Below are 14,849 nucleotides of genomic sequence, written 5' to 3' on the forward strand. Positions count from 1 at the left end.
GGTTTCTCGCCCTGACAGGGAGAGAAGGACAGGTGGCTTAATAACCACACGGGTGCCACAGACCTGCCCCAGTCAGGGCCTTGGGTGTGTGGGTGGCCCGGCAGTGCTCGGGACCAGTAGCTGTATGATGGGAACGTGGGATTAGAGTAAAAACAACAGGCCCTTACCTGCTGTGGCAGGGGCCGGGGAAGCCAAGGTGGGCCGGGTCCCTGCAGCGTGGGCAAGCACAGGCCAAGCACAGGCCAAGCACGCCCAGCAGCCGAGGCGGGACTGCCAAGGGGAGCTCGGGGCACGATGTGTGGGAAGCCATCAGCAGGGCTGCAGAGCAGAAGAGGAAACAAGCTGCAGTTCACTGGGCACCCCTGCTCTGCCCCCCACTGCCTCGGACCACGATTACCTTCTGAGCCCCACGCAAGTTTGCAAAGTTGTGGTGGAAAATGCAGACTGTCCCATTAAATTTGAACTGCAGATCAACACCGGCTCTTTTTCTAGCAGAAGCACGTTTCTTGCAATACTTGAGACACACTTATCCTAAGAAACTATTGGCTATTGATCTGAAATTCAAATTTAACTGAGAGTCCTGTTCTTTTCTTTGCTAAATCTTTGGCCAGCTTCTACCAGAACTTTCCAAGGAAGGGGTCGAAGACAGGACGCCAGCCCCCTTGGAAGACAAGAGCCCCTGCTACCGTGATTGAGTGCTTACGGCACCAAGTCCAGCTCATACATCTAACCCCCCACAGCCGCGGAGGACGGGAGGCATTACTATTGCACTGCAGACGGGAAAACAGAGCTTCCAAAAATAACAATTTGCCAAAAAAATCCTAGAGGTGGGAATGATAATGGTAGCGAACACCTGCCAGGCGCTTGGAAGGTCAGGCGCAGCTCGGAGAGGTCCGTGCCTAAGACCTCGTGTAATCCTTTTTAGCAACTGCACGGGGAGCTGTGGTTGGACCCATTTTACAGATAAGGACATGAAGTCACACTGATAGTAAGTGGTCAGGATTGGACCCCAGGGAGTGTGATTACAGGCCATGCTCTCACCCCTCATCCTAAACCACCACCGAACACGACCTCCATCGTCTCCTGCCCTTGACAAGGTGCTATTTATTCATGCACACGAACCCCGCGGAGGCCAAGTGGCAGGTCCCATCACAAGCTCGTTGGGCTCCACTTGTAAGCGTTTATATCCTCAAACTCAAGACTGAAGGGCACACGTAGCACAGCTGGATCCAGTAAAATGTATGTCATCACTCCTTCTGCGACAGTGACAGAGCCGGGGCTTTGTTCTGAGAAATTCGGTCTCCATCTCAGAAACCTGCAGATGCTCTCCCTGGGGGCCGAGCAGCCTTCCGCTCCCAGGAGCCAGAAGAGGGGTGAGCTGCAGGCTCCTCTGGCAGAGAGCTCACCAGACAGGGAAAACCCCGGCAGAAGCTTCCACCCAGGGAGATGGAGGAGGGCAGGAAGAAAGGCCACCTCCTCCCTGGAGGCCACCTCTAAACCTTGCCTGAGGTTCACAGCTTCAACCAAAATGCACGAGTTTTCTGAGAATGGTCCAGTGGGTGCATCAGAGCTTTTGGTTACGGGGGTGGAGAGCCTGGGCGTTCTGATCCACATTCGCAACCTACTCGGCAAGGCCACCCCAACATCTGATGGCCAGTGCGACTCTGAGTCACTTAACAAACTAATTAGAATCAGGACAGGGTCAGGCATCAGCTTGTGCCCGCAGTGCTAATGGGGTGGCCATGAAGGACTCGCACTTGGCACCCGCAGAGCCACAGCCTGAGACCCACCTGGGGCCTCCCCATGTTGATCCATCTTTTGCTCCCTTGCTTCCCCGCCCCTGGGTAGAGGCGACCCGAGAGGTCCGTCCGAGTGGTCCAGACTCGCCAGCGCACTCGTCCATAGTTCCCAGCTACGAGCCTGTCGCGGCCTCCTGGGCCGCAGGTGCTCACGACAGTGAGCCCGGAGCTGAAAGTCAGAGGGACATGCACGTGGATTCACACACTCGGGACGTGCACGTGGATTCAGCATCTCAGGTTCCAGAGACGCTGCTAGAAGCAGGACCGTCCAACCAGAACGCCAGCGCACAGGCGAGGACGGCCCCAGCCCCTCGGCGTCTGCACTCTGACCCGCTTTTACCCTCTTTCTCTGGGCAAGTTTGTAATTTTTGAGTTTTATATAAGTTTATGTTTCATTTACAATAAGATGAGGCGCCTGGGTGGCTCCGTCGGTGAAGTGTCTGCCTTGGGCTCCGGTCTTGATCTCAAGGTCCTGGGATCGAGCCCCGCATCAGGCTCCCTGCTGCTTCTCCCTCTCCCTCTGCTGCTCCCCTGCTCATGCTGTCTCTCTCGCTCTCTCTCGCTCTCTCTCTCAAATACATAAATGAATAAAATCTTTAAATAAATAAATAAATAAAATGAGAAAAAAACATTTCAAAACGTGGGAAAAAAGGAAATGAAAAGCAAAACTAAAAGAAATGACTAGTGAGGGCAGCAGTTGCCGACCCCTGGGCCACGGACTTCAGCCCATTTCACCTACAAAACACATCACACCTTCTGCTTCCCTAATTTAATAAATCACGGTAAACGTGTGACCTGAAGTACTGAATCCACTTCTCTGTTCAAGAGGCTTTTCTCCTCGGCTGCTTTAAAATCACTCAGTGGAGGATCCCTGGGTGGCTCAGCAATTTGGCGCCTGCCTTTGGCCCAGGGCACGATCCTGGAGTCCCAGGATCGAGTCCCGAGTCGGGCTCCCTGCGTGGAGCCTGCTTCTCCCTCTGCCCGTGTCTCTGCCTCTCTCTCTCTCTTTCTTTCTCTATGTCTATCATGAATAATTAAATAAAATCTTTTTAAAAATAAATAAATAAATCTTTAAAAAAAATAAAAAATAAAATCACTCAGTGGATGGCGCTTCATCTGAGAAGTTGTGCTGAGCACATCCATCCCCAGGGGGACACGGAGAGCGGTCCTGGGGCGGCGGGCAAGGTGAGCCTGTGGACTTTATTCCACTGCAGCGTGAGGCCACTTCCAAACCGTTTCTCAGCTGGGGTCCATTGTCCCCGACCTGCTGGGTCCTCTCCACCACCGAGGAAAATCGCTATTAATACCCATCTCGGCGTTGGTGCAGGACGCGCAGCGCTCTCCAGATGCCACTGCTGGTGAGTCAATCCTGCATCAACAGAAGGAACTCGGAAAGTAGGTGGGCGCCAGGTGGAGTAAGGGGGCAGGCCATCCCGCGGGCCAGGGGAAGGATGCTCATTCACAGTGACCTACCCAGCTTCTCTCTCTCTCTTTTTTTTTTTTTTAAGATTTCACCTACTTATTCATGAGAGACACAGAGAGGCAGAGACATAGGCAGAGGGAGAAGCAGGCTCCCTGCGGGGAGCCCAATAGGGAGCTTGATCCCAGGACCCCAGGGTCACATCCCGAGCCAAAGGCAGATGCTCAACCACTGAGCCACCCAGGTGCCCCCTACCGAGCTTCTAAAGCCAGCATGCAGGTGACCAAGCAGGCAGGGGATGACCGGAAACAGCTCACCCTGGCTCGGCGCCCACCCCCTCTGGCCGCTCACCTGCTGCACCACCTTCACCCCCCTGAGTTACTGGGTTGATTGCAGGTGCCTCCTGCCTGCCCTCCCTGGGCCCAGAGAGAGTCCTTCACCATCAGTCTGCTGGAAATTACCCAAATGTCCATCTCCTGACGACCGGGTACACATAATGAGGTCCATCCAGACAGTGGAATATTATTCAGCCATAAAAAGGAAGGAAGCACTGACGCCTGCTAGGACATGGATGAAGCTTGGGAATCCGAGGAAATACGAGTGAAAGAAGCCAGTCACGGAGGACCCCATGTTGCATGATTCCACGTCCATGAGGAGCCCAGAAGAGGCAAATCCACAGACACGGGAGAGCAGTGGTTGCCAGATGCCAGGGGACGGAGGGAGGAAGGGGTGGGTCGGCTGAGGGGGTATCTGGTTTCTTCTGGAAAAATGGTTAATGAACTAGAGAGTGCTGATGGCCACACAACATGTGAGCATACGAAAACCACTGAATCATACACTCCAAAATGATTGCAGTGATGACCCTTAGGTGACCTTTATCTCAATTTTAAAAACCAGTAAGTCAGGGGAGCCTGGGTGGCTCAGTCGGTGAAGCGTCTGCCTTCAGCTCTGGTCATGATCTCGGGGTCCTGCGATGGAGCTCCCTGCTCACCAGGGAGCCTGCTTCTCCCTCTCCCTCTGCCACTCTCCCCCACTCATGTGCTCTCTCTTGCTCTCAAATAAATGAGATTTTTTAAAAATTTAAAAATTAAAATTAAAAAAATTAGAGTCACACCATGACATTCCTTTGATCCAGAGGCTCCCACCTCTGGATCAAAGGAAAGTCCTCTGGAAAGTCCTTTGATCCAGAGGCTCCCACCCTCCCTGAGGACTGGGCAAAGCCTCCCCATGACCTACAAGGCCCTCCCTGTGTGTTCCCACCCCTGGCCTCCTCCCTGCCCGCATCTCCTACCGCCTCCTCATCCCCACTGCTCTTCAGCCACACTGGCCTCGCTCCTGAACTGGAATGGCCCAGATATGGCCCTGCCTCTGGGCCTTGGCACACGCCATCCCCTTTGCTTTAGATCTTCCCCAGGCTTTTCCATGACCTGCTCCCTCCTTCCAACCAGGTCTCATCACAGATGCTACTTTGTCTCACACCTTGAGCCAAAATGCCTCCCACCCCCCACTATGCCCCATTACTCTCTTGCCCCTGCCACTTTATTTTCTCTTGGCATCACCCCTACTGAAACCTTACTTTTATACTTTTATTCTTTCATGTATTCAGTTGTTCAGTATCTGTCTCCCGCACCAGCAAGCCAGCTCCAGGGCAGGGGAAACAGGTCTGGTCTACCCACTGCAGCCTCCCCGGGACCCAGGGCAGCACCTGGTGCCTACTGCAGATTCATGGTAGACACTAGATGAATAGATTTAGTAACATAATGCTAAGTATTTCTAAACTCTATTTTTAGTATCAATATTATCAATTAAAATGGCTGGTACTACCTGCTATGAGAGCCTGTTGGGCACAGGGTAACAGGGGTTTAGATGAAGGAAATATTGTTAGGTGAGCATGGGGAGAAGACCAGGCAGGGTGGACATGCAGGCAGGCAGCTAGTAGGTCGTGGGCTTTGGGGAAGACACAGGCTAACCGATGGCGCTCCCAGGAGGGACAGGGCCCACAGAGGGTCATGTCCTTGCTAGGCTTGGCCATTCGCATTTTTAAATTCTCTGTCACTATGCCAGGTGAAAGTAGCATTTCGCATTAATTAACATTTCTTCACTGGCTAGCAAAGGTTGACTGCTTTTCAAATGTCTATCAATCATTCCCATTTCTTCTGTGATTGTCCCATCTTTGTTCAGAACTCCTTCTTTCATTGAAGCGCTGTTGGTTTAATTTGTGTCGAAAGTGATCTTAGGGGCACCTGGGTAGCTCAGTCGGTTAGGCATCTGCCTTCTGCTCAGGTCATGATCGCGGGGTCCTGGGATCGAGTCCTACGCTGGGCTCTCTGCTCAATGGGGAGCCTGCTTCTCCCTCTCCCTCTGCCTCTCCCCCTGCTTGTGCTTCCTTTCTCTCTCTTTCAAATAAATGAATAAAATCTTTTCAAAAGTGATCTTAGTAAGAGATGGATGCTGTCTCACACATGCACACACAAACACACAGAGATACATACGTGATATACATGTAGAGCAAAGAGAGATTTCTAGCTTCATTGTTTAGCTTTTAATTTGGTTCATGCCATTTTTGGATATATAGTGAGATCTTTTCATTTTTTTATTATATTGCTCCTTTGCTTCTATGGCTAAAATCCCTTTACCCTGAAAATAGATCAGTGTTCATCCATATATCATAACTTGTCTCTAGTTTTATTTTCTATATTTCACTTTTACACACACAGAATTTATTTGGTTGTGTATGATGGCCACGTGTACCCAAAACCTCTAAAAAGTTCCCACCAATGAACCCTGAAATTCCACTTCTGGAGTCCTGAAATGTCCCCTGAGGTGCATGACCGTGGACCAGGTGAGGGTAAGGGCTTCGGGTCCTGGTCACATCTCTCTGGATATCTGTTGCCCTGAAAAGCTTTGGGGGTCAGGCTAGATTTAGGTCACTTAGGTGATTAGTAACTGAAGGCAGCATTTCAACAACATGGAAGAGAAGGTAAAATTCCCATAACATTTAAAGAACAAAGTGAAGATCTCAATGTTGCTGTGAAAGCTACACTCTGGGGGAAAGTTGGAGAACCCCCATCCAAAGCAACAAATCTGAGATATGTATCAAAATGTACTTCCAGGGATGTTCATTGCTGCATAACTGATCTTGCAAAAAATTAGAAACAGCCTAAGATCCAACTCTTGTAAATTGGTAATATCACTTACGATATGATAGTACATACTATGATGAAGAGAGATTAATTAAAATCATCTTCATAAAAATGGTTTTAATTACACAGATGTCTGGGCGGCACAGTCAGTTAAGTGTCCAACTCTTGACTTCTGCTCAGGTCCTAATCTCAGGGTCATGAGATCGAGCCCTGCATCAGGCTCCACGCTCAGCTCGGAGTCTGCCTGAAATTCTCTCTCTCCCCCTGCCCCTCCCACTCATGCTCTCTCTCTCTCTTTTTCTCTCACCCAAATAAATAGTCAAAAAATGGTTTTAATTATAATCAGTAATTTTTCAAAGTTGAATGTGATCACCAGATACTATTAAGTGAAAATATGTAGGAAGCATAAGAATATCCAGGTTATTATCTTAGCTCTGCAACGCCACGGAAACACGTGAACATGGAGAAAACAAATAGGAAGGAAAGTGTCTTTCCTTTCCAAGATGTGAACAGCAGCACAATCACTGGTGTTGTTCGTTTCTTCTTTATACTTTTCTGAAGTTCCCATTGCTTCACAGTGATTTGAGGATTTTTCTACTAAGATAAGTAACCTGGGGTTTGTGGTTGATGCTGCTTGGCTGGGTACTTAGTTTTGTTTTTAAAAGAGAAGTGGGAGTGGTCACAGGGCTCCACCCACTTCCACAAATGGCCCAGGGAGAGTTCTGGAAATAGGGTCCATTTTATCTCTTTTCCATATTTTAGGAATAGAGATACATTCATGTTTTTTCCATCTGTCTTAGCATCACCCTTCACCAGTCTCCAGGTCTGGAAACAGCCCAATGTAGTGTTGCATGTTCCAGAGCGAGGTACATCCCCCTCAGCTCCCCCTGTGACATTTACAAGGTGACTTGGAGTCACATTTGTCTGTTACAAGTTTTTGATCAGCTTCATTTCCAAAACTGAGCACTCAGCAGAGTAGTTCATGGTCATTAATGTGAGATGGGTCTTCAGAGCCATTCACTGGTTAGGAAACCTTAAGGAACACCATGATAGCATCAGCTGTCTTTTGGGGATGGGGCTGCTTGGGGATGGTGCCTCCTACACATCATATGTGCACTCTCTGCAGACATGGGGCTGCCCAGCCCCCACCCTCCTTAGCCCCCCAACCCCCCCTGGGGAGCAAACACCCTGGGACTACAAGGTTACCACAGAGCCAAGGAGATATGACCTCCCTGGTCCTGCCTTCTAGGATGCCAACTTGAAGGAAATGCTTCTGGTTTATGGAACACTGGATTACTCAATAACTCTTTGATGATTCTATTCTACACACACAGGAAAAAGATAAAACCCAGAGGGAGACAGGCAATTCAGGAAAACAGGAATAAAAGAAATTATTATCGAAAGATAATAGGATATGAAGAAAAGTACCCCCAGGCTGATCAGCAGAAACATTTTAAGACAGCAGAACAGAATGGAATCTTCATTCTTTTCTCCACCTTACACTCACCTTCATTTGCTCCCCGCTTCATACACAACCCAGGGAAATGAGGAAAGCCATGGGCATCACTTCCTTGGCCTGGGGGTGGGGGAGGTCCCAGGACCTGTGGTAGAAAATGACCCTGCTGGGAAAGAAACTTTCCTCCTCTATCTTTCTAGGTTCTTTGGCTGGTAAATTGATATAAGATAAATTAACAAGAGAAAAACAAATTTAATTATGTATGTGCATGGGCCCCACAAAGACAATGAGACCCAAGGACAAGTCAGGCAATGAAGGCTTATATGCCATCTTGAGGTAAAGAATGGGATGGGGCTGGGTGCCTCAAAGGAAAGGGGGTGATCTGCAGGAGACAAGAAGAACAGATGCGTGATAAGCAGATGTTGGTCCTGCCATACAGATGGGTCATTTGGATAAAAGTTATGCCTTGGTAATAGTTCTCCTTCTGGGCCAGGCCCCCGATCTAAATTCCTTTAGGCAGTTTAAGAGAGAAGTTAGTTTCTTTTCAGTCTGTTGGGCCTTGGTTGACTTCAGCTCAAAATAGTCCACATGTCAAAATGGCACACTTTGGGGAGACTTGTTCTAAACCCCTTCAGCCCCTTTATTTATAATTCCCAGCCCTCCCTATTATACTACCTTCATTTTGCACATGCATACCTCGTTTTAATATGTAGTATGTGCCAAGCAAATGTGCAGACAAGCTGTGTAGGTGAAGAGCATAGGTGCTGGAAACAGATGGCCTGAATGAAGCCAACACCGCCTCTTACCATCTGTGTAACCCTGTGCAAGATGTATGACCTCTCTGTGCCTCAGATGGCTCAGCAACCAAACGGAAAGGATAATCAACCCACCTCATAGCTACTGTGAGGTTAAAGAGTTGTCACAAATGAAGCGTTCATAGTAAGGATCATGAAGCGTTAGCTACTGTTACTGTCTTGGTAGGCGTTCCCTCGCTGTTCATTCACCATAGTCCCTGATGGTTGGATGTTGATTAGCATTACCCCATTTCACAGCAGTGGAAACAGAGGCTCAGGTCTGTCTGACTCTGGAGCCCTTCCTGCTCCCTTCACACCACTAATATGCAAGAGGTGCCCCTGCGTGAAACTGTCTAACACCAGTTAGCTGCCTACTACCTCCTCTCACCTCCTCTCCTTTCTCTGTCCTCTCTCTGCCTGCTTTTCCATCTGTAAGTCAAAAAATTATAACATCTAAGAAAATCCAATAACGAACAAAGCCATCCACATGCCAATCTGTGTCCTTGACCCCGATCTCTCTCCCGAATTCCAGACTTGTGTGTTTAACAGCCAGCTCAACACAACCCTAGCATCTCACTCTCAGTGTGCCCAAAGCTGAGCTCCTGCTGTCTACACCCAAACTCACTGCCCCCACATAACTTCTATCCCATCTTCTGGTTGCTCAGTTCTTCCTCTCACTCTCTCCCAACACCACTCACATACCTCTAATTAGTCAGGAAATCCTGTTGGCCTTTCCTTCACATCATGTCCAGGACCCAACCCCTGTTCACCCCTTCTAGGCTCAGGGCCTGGCCACCCTCAGCTCACACCTGGTTCTCACTCCAGCCTCCTGTCAGTCTCTCTGTTCCTGTCCTCATCACCTTAACTATATGGTGCCAGTCTTCTGCTCAGCAACCTGCATGTCCCCCAGTTCACTCAAACCTAAATGCAGACTCCTTGCAATGGTTTACAAGACCCTCCGTGATGCCTCTTCCACTGCAGCTATCTGTCCTACCCACTCCCTCTACCCTGGCCACTTTGCTCCTTGACTACATCAGGCCAGCCCCATCTCAGGGATCTTATCCCAGCTGCCCCCTCTTCCTGGAACATATTTAACCCTGAAAGCCTTCTGGCTCACTCCCTCATTTCCTTTAAGTTTTCTTCCATCTTACATTCTCATTGAAGTCTATGCTGACCTACCCCGTACTGGGCCTAATAGTCCCCCCAAAAACTCATACCTACGTGGAGCCTGTATATATGAATACATTTCCTTATTTGGAAATAGAGTCTTTGCAAATATGATTACCTAAAAATCTTGAGATGACATCATCCTGGATTTAGGATGGGCCCTAAATCCAGTGACTGGTGTCTATGTAGGAAGAAGAAAGGGAAATTTGAAGCACAGAGAAACACATAGTAGCAGAAACCCAGCTAAAGACTGAGGCAGGGGTGGAGTGATGCAGCCACAAGCCCAGGAAAACCTGGAACCACCAAAAGCTGGAAAGGGCTGGAAAAATCCTCCCCCAGAGCCTTCAGAGGGAGCATGGGCCTGTCAACACATTGATTTTGGACTTCTGTGCTTCAGAAGTGTGAGAGAATCAGTCACTGTTGTTAAAAACCACCCAGTCTGTGGTCTTTTGTTACAACTGCCCTAGGAAACGAATCCACTCCCCTGTTGGCTGTTGCCACCTGCCCATCCCTTCCCAACCTCAATGTCCTCAATGGTCCCACTCCCTCCTACTCTGCTCTGCCTTTTCTTTGCCATAATACATACATACATATATGTACATGTACACAAACACTTGAGAGTGGGTTATATACATCATGGCCCTTTACACCTCAACACTACAGCAATAATTTCCGAGGCACCTCAGTTACAGAGCTGCAGGAAACCTATCAAATTCAGAAAATTTAGCTTTGATACAATACTTTTATCTAACCTAGAGTCTATATTCCACTTCCATCAATTACTCCCAAAACTGTTAGTTGGGGTACTTCCCCCCCTTTCATACGGGATCCAGTCCAGAATCGCAGATTGTGCTTAGTTATCATGTCTCTTTAGGCTCCTTTAATTTCTTTTAATAGCTCTCAACTTTGCTTGTCTTTCATGACATTTGAATGTTCCTCTACTTGGGTTTGTTTGATGTTTCCTCTTGGTTAGTGTCAGGCTCTGCACCCCAACTAGATATGTCATAAGAAATGTTTTGTCCTTCGTGGGGTGTCCTGTCTTGAGCACCCAGTGTCACTTCCTCCTCAATTATGATGTTGATTCTAGTCATCTAGTAAAAGTGTGACCTGGTGTCTGCACAGTACTATCTTTATTTCCTCCCTTGCAAATAATGAGCAATCTATGCAATGGGCAGGGAGATGCTCTACACAAGTATGTAAATATCTTGCTCCTCGTCAAACTCTATCTCTGTCTCTGTCTCTGTCTCTGTCTCTCTCTTTCACACACACACACACACACACACACTCACACATGCATGATGATATTCTTGCCTTAAGCAGTATTTACTGCAATGATTGCAATATGTTGATCTTTGCAAATGCAACACTTGCACCCTCCTCTCAGTCAGCACCCTCCTATAAGAAAGTCTCCCTCTCCCTCACTTACTTATCAATTTATTGTCAGCACAGAGAAAGCCTAGCTTTCAAAATCATTGTTTCCACCATGCACTTAAAAACCGTTCAATATTTACTCCAGAAGCTGAGAAATAACTTCTTTGTTCTCAATTCCATCTGCACTCTGATGGAAGAAATAGATACTTTTGCATGCACAAAAAATAGTGGGAATAAAACATATACCAGCCAACCTTTTAAAAATATTATTCCATGATGGCTATATCTCAATCCAGAGAATGTAAGTTTGTAAGCAACATAATGCTAAAGTTTTAACAGAAATAGCTAAATAGGGGCGCCTGGGTGGCTCAGTGGTTGAGTGTCTGCCTTTGGCTCAGGGCATGATCCTGGAGACTTGGGATCGAGTCCCACATCGGGCTCCCTGCATGGAGCCTGCTTCTCCCTCTGCCTGTATCTCTGCCTTTCTCTCTGTATCTCTCATGAATAAATAAATAAAATCTTAAAAAAAAAAAAGAAATAGCTAAATAGTACATGGTCCTGAGACTGGATGGAAACCATTGATGATCAGAGTAGCAATGAAAGAGTATGGTCTGTATTTAATTTTTTTTTTAATTTATTTATGATAGTCACAGAGAGAGAGAGAGAGAGAGGCAGAGACACAGGCAGAGGGAGAAGCAGGCTCCATGCACCGGGAGCCTGATGTGGGATTCGATCCCGGGTCTCCAGGATCGCGCCCTGGGCCAAAGGCAGGCGCCAAACCACTGCGCCACCCAGGGATCCCTGGTCTGTATTTAAAGAACCAGAGGAGTAACAAGAGGAGAAGTCACGAGCACTTCATGTCCCAAAGCATGGATGGAGAGGTATGGGGGCTTTAGAGTATTTAGCCAAGGACAACATCAAAGGTGGCCAGGACATGAGGCTGTTTTCTGAATATACAACAGGCCACCAGCCAGGTAGAAGATGAGCAATGTCGAATACAGATCCAAAATTGGGCTGGAGGACCAGGTCCCTAGTGATGGTGCCTGTGGATGATAACCCAGGCATTGGCAGGAGGCCTGATACTAATACAAGTAAAGCATCTGAGTAATGCTTGGCATGCCTCCTGAGAAATTTCATTGTTTACAACTCTGACCAGCCCCAATCACTAGGCGGCCCTAACAGCCAGTCACACAGGGGGGTGCCTTTAAATGGAAAGATTCCAGTTAATGCAGCCTCCTAGCATGTGACCCTGACCATGACCCCTTGTGACTCACAGGGCTGGAGTGGGGGTGGGGGGACAGACAAAGTGTCTACTTGGGGTCTGTGTAATCACCTCTGCCTCTCCTCAGTGCTTAGACCAGTATATTCCACAGGCACGAAATTCACTTTTACCTTATGTTCCTAACACACAGCATTGTTCACACGCAATCCGGGAAGCATGTTTTAAAACAATCTTTTCCTCTGTCATAGAGCTGCAGTTGATAAAGAAATGTATGCACCCAGATGAGTAGAAAACCTGTTTCCACACACAAACCTGGGCACAGATGCCCGTAGCTGCTTTCTTCAAAATTACCAAGTCAGAAGCAACCCAGGTGTCCTTCAACAGGCGAATGGATAAATTAAAGCCGGCACCTGTGCACGATGGAGAGTTATTCAGCAATTGCACAAAAAGAAGCTATCGAGCCGCAAGAAGACCTTGAGGAACCTTAAATGCATGCCACCAAGGGCAAGAAGACGACCTGAGGAGGTTGCACACTCTACGAATCCACCTCTGTGACATTCTAGGAAAGTCAACACTATGGAGACAGTAAAAAGCCCAGTGGTGGCCCAGGCTTGTGGGAGGTTGGGGGCTGCATAGTCAGGGCACTTGTAGGGCAGTGACACTCTGCTGTGTGATACCGTAGTGACTGTACTCATCAGCACACGTGTGTCAAAACATAGAAGGCACAACGCGAAGAGTGAACCCGAGTGTAAGCAAGGGGCTCTAGTGAACGATAGTGAACAATGTTGGCTCGTCCTTTGCAGCAAACATGCCACAGTAATACAGCCCGTGTATAACTGGGACACTGCAGGGAGGGAGGGCGGGGAGGTGACTCTCTGGACTTTCCACTCTATTTTTCAATAAAAACTAAAACCCCTAGAGAGAAAAAAAAATGGTGTAATATGCATAAAATCCACTCTCGATTATACAGGCTTCATATGATATTGTTGTACATGTTAAAATGAATAGGCTAAAAAAATAAAAATAAAAATAAAAAAATAAAAAATAAATAAAAATAAAATGAATAGGCTAAAGATGTCAAGGCCGTCTACTGGATGTGGATCCCACAATATGCATGACCGTGCGCTAAAAATGAATATTTTGAAAATTTAGACAGCAGTACTCCAGCTGTGATTTCTGGCACGGATGAAAGGTCATTCATCTCCAAACATGCACAGATAGGTCAAGGGAAAAGAGTTGGTAGAATGTTTTTAAAAGATAAATTTTAAAAGAAAAAAATTCAGTTGGGCGTTTCAGACTTTCTTAAAGGATTGAGTTAAAACCAAACCCTCTGCCCAGTTGTTTCTGACACGTCCTGATGAAGCACAAAGGCTAAAACACGAGGATGCTCCCCGAGGCCATGTCCCATCCTCCTTTGGCATAGTCCTGCTTACGTAAAAGAGCTGGTTTGTTAACGTAGCCTCAGGTAAACTGAGAGATAATCCTTCAGCAGAGCACAGCAGCCCATTTCAAAACTACAGACAATTTTCGGGCGAAAGTATATGTTTGCCCAATATGCTTTTTGAAATTAAAACTCTTCACACCTTCCAAGAAAAATAAAAAGAAATTTTCCCTGGTAGCTCCATAGATCCCACTGAAGGTTCTACTTCAATGCAAACCTAAACACACACCCACCCATGGTGATAAAGCTGTTTAAACACTCAATGTATATAATAAAATAATTCGCTGGTACCGAGTTTCATTTACCTTAGGTGGGGGCTCTGGTTTTGTGGTTTCTCAGCCCCTCCTATGCCAACAAATATCTAATTCCAGGAAAGATTATGAGCCAATTATCAGGGGTTATTCCACAAAACAATTCCAGTAGACAGACTGCCTTTATAGAAAACCAACCTGCAGAGTGTTTTTAAAATGAAATAGGGGCACCTGGGGGACTCAGGGGTTAAGCATCTGTCTCCAGCCCAGGGCGTGATCCCAGGGTACTGGGATCGAGTCCCACATCGGGCTCCCCACAGGGAGCCTGCTTCTCCCTCTGCCTGTGTCTCTGCCTCTCTTTGTGTGTCTCTCAGGAATAAATAAATAACATCTTTTTTCTTTTAATTTTTAAAGAAGAAAATGAAATAAAATTCAAGAAGAGCAGACTTCTCCTTTAAAGTTCAACTTGATAAATTGAGTTAATAATAACTTTAAAAAAAAAAAAAAAGAGCTGTGATAGAATTCTGGCTCCAAGTGTAATGAGTTAAATGCAGGACGCCCACATAATTTGGGCACCCAGTGCAAAATGAAAATAGGAGTTCCCTTGTTCAAACTTGAAGAAATTCACGATGGCAAGAGCATTTAGTCAAGCACAGAGGCCTTCCGAGCACATGCCCACAGGCGGGAGCCGACCCAGATGGGACACGGGAAGCCAGCTCGGACTTACAATGATGTTTTACTTTGCTGTTTGCAGGCACAGATGCACAGCCGGTATATTCGAGCAA

General features: G+C 47.3%; 1 long non-coding RNA gene across 1 annotated transcript in view; it reads left to right on the forward strand.

The window, feature by feature from the left end:
* The window catches only part of LOC119867068, a 28,680-nt gene extending 15,473 nt beyond the window's left edge, over positions 1-13,207 (forward strand). The window contains exon 3 of the long non-coding RNA XR_005382403.1: positions 12,621-13,207. This is a non-coding gene — a long non-coding RNA (uncharacterized LOC119867068). The remainder of the gene's footprint in view (positions 1-12,620) is intronic.
* The last annotated feature ends 1,642 nt before the right edge of the window (positions 13,208-14,849 follow it).

This window comes from Canis lupus, chromosome 31, assembly GCF_011100685.1.
Source record: "Canis lupus familiaris isolate Mischka breed German Shepherd chromosome 31, alternate assembly UU_Cfam_GSD_1.0, whole genome shotgun sequence".
Taxonomy (NCBI): Eukaryota; Metazoa; Chordata; class Mammalia; order Carnivora; family Canidae; genus Canis; species Canis lupus.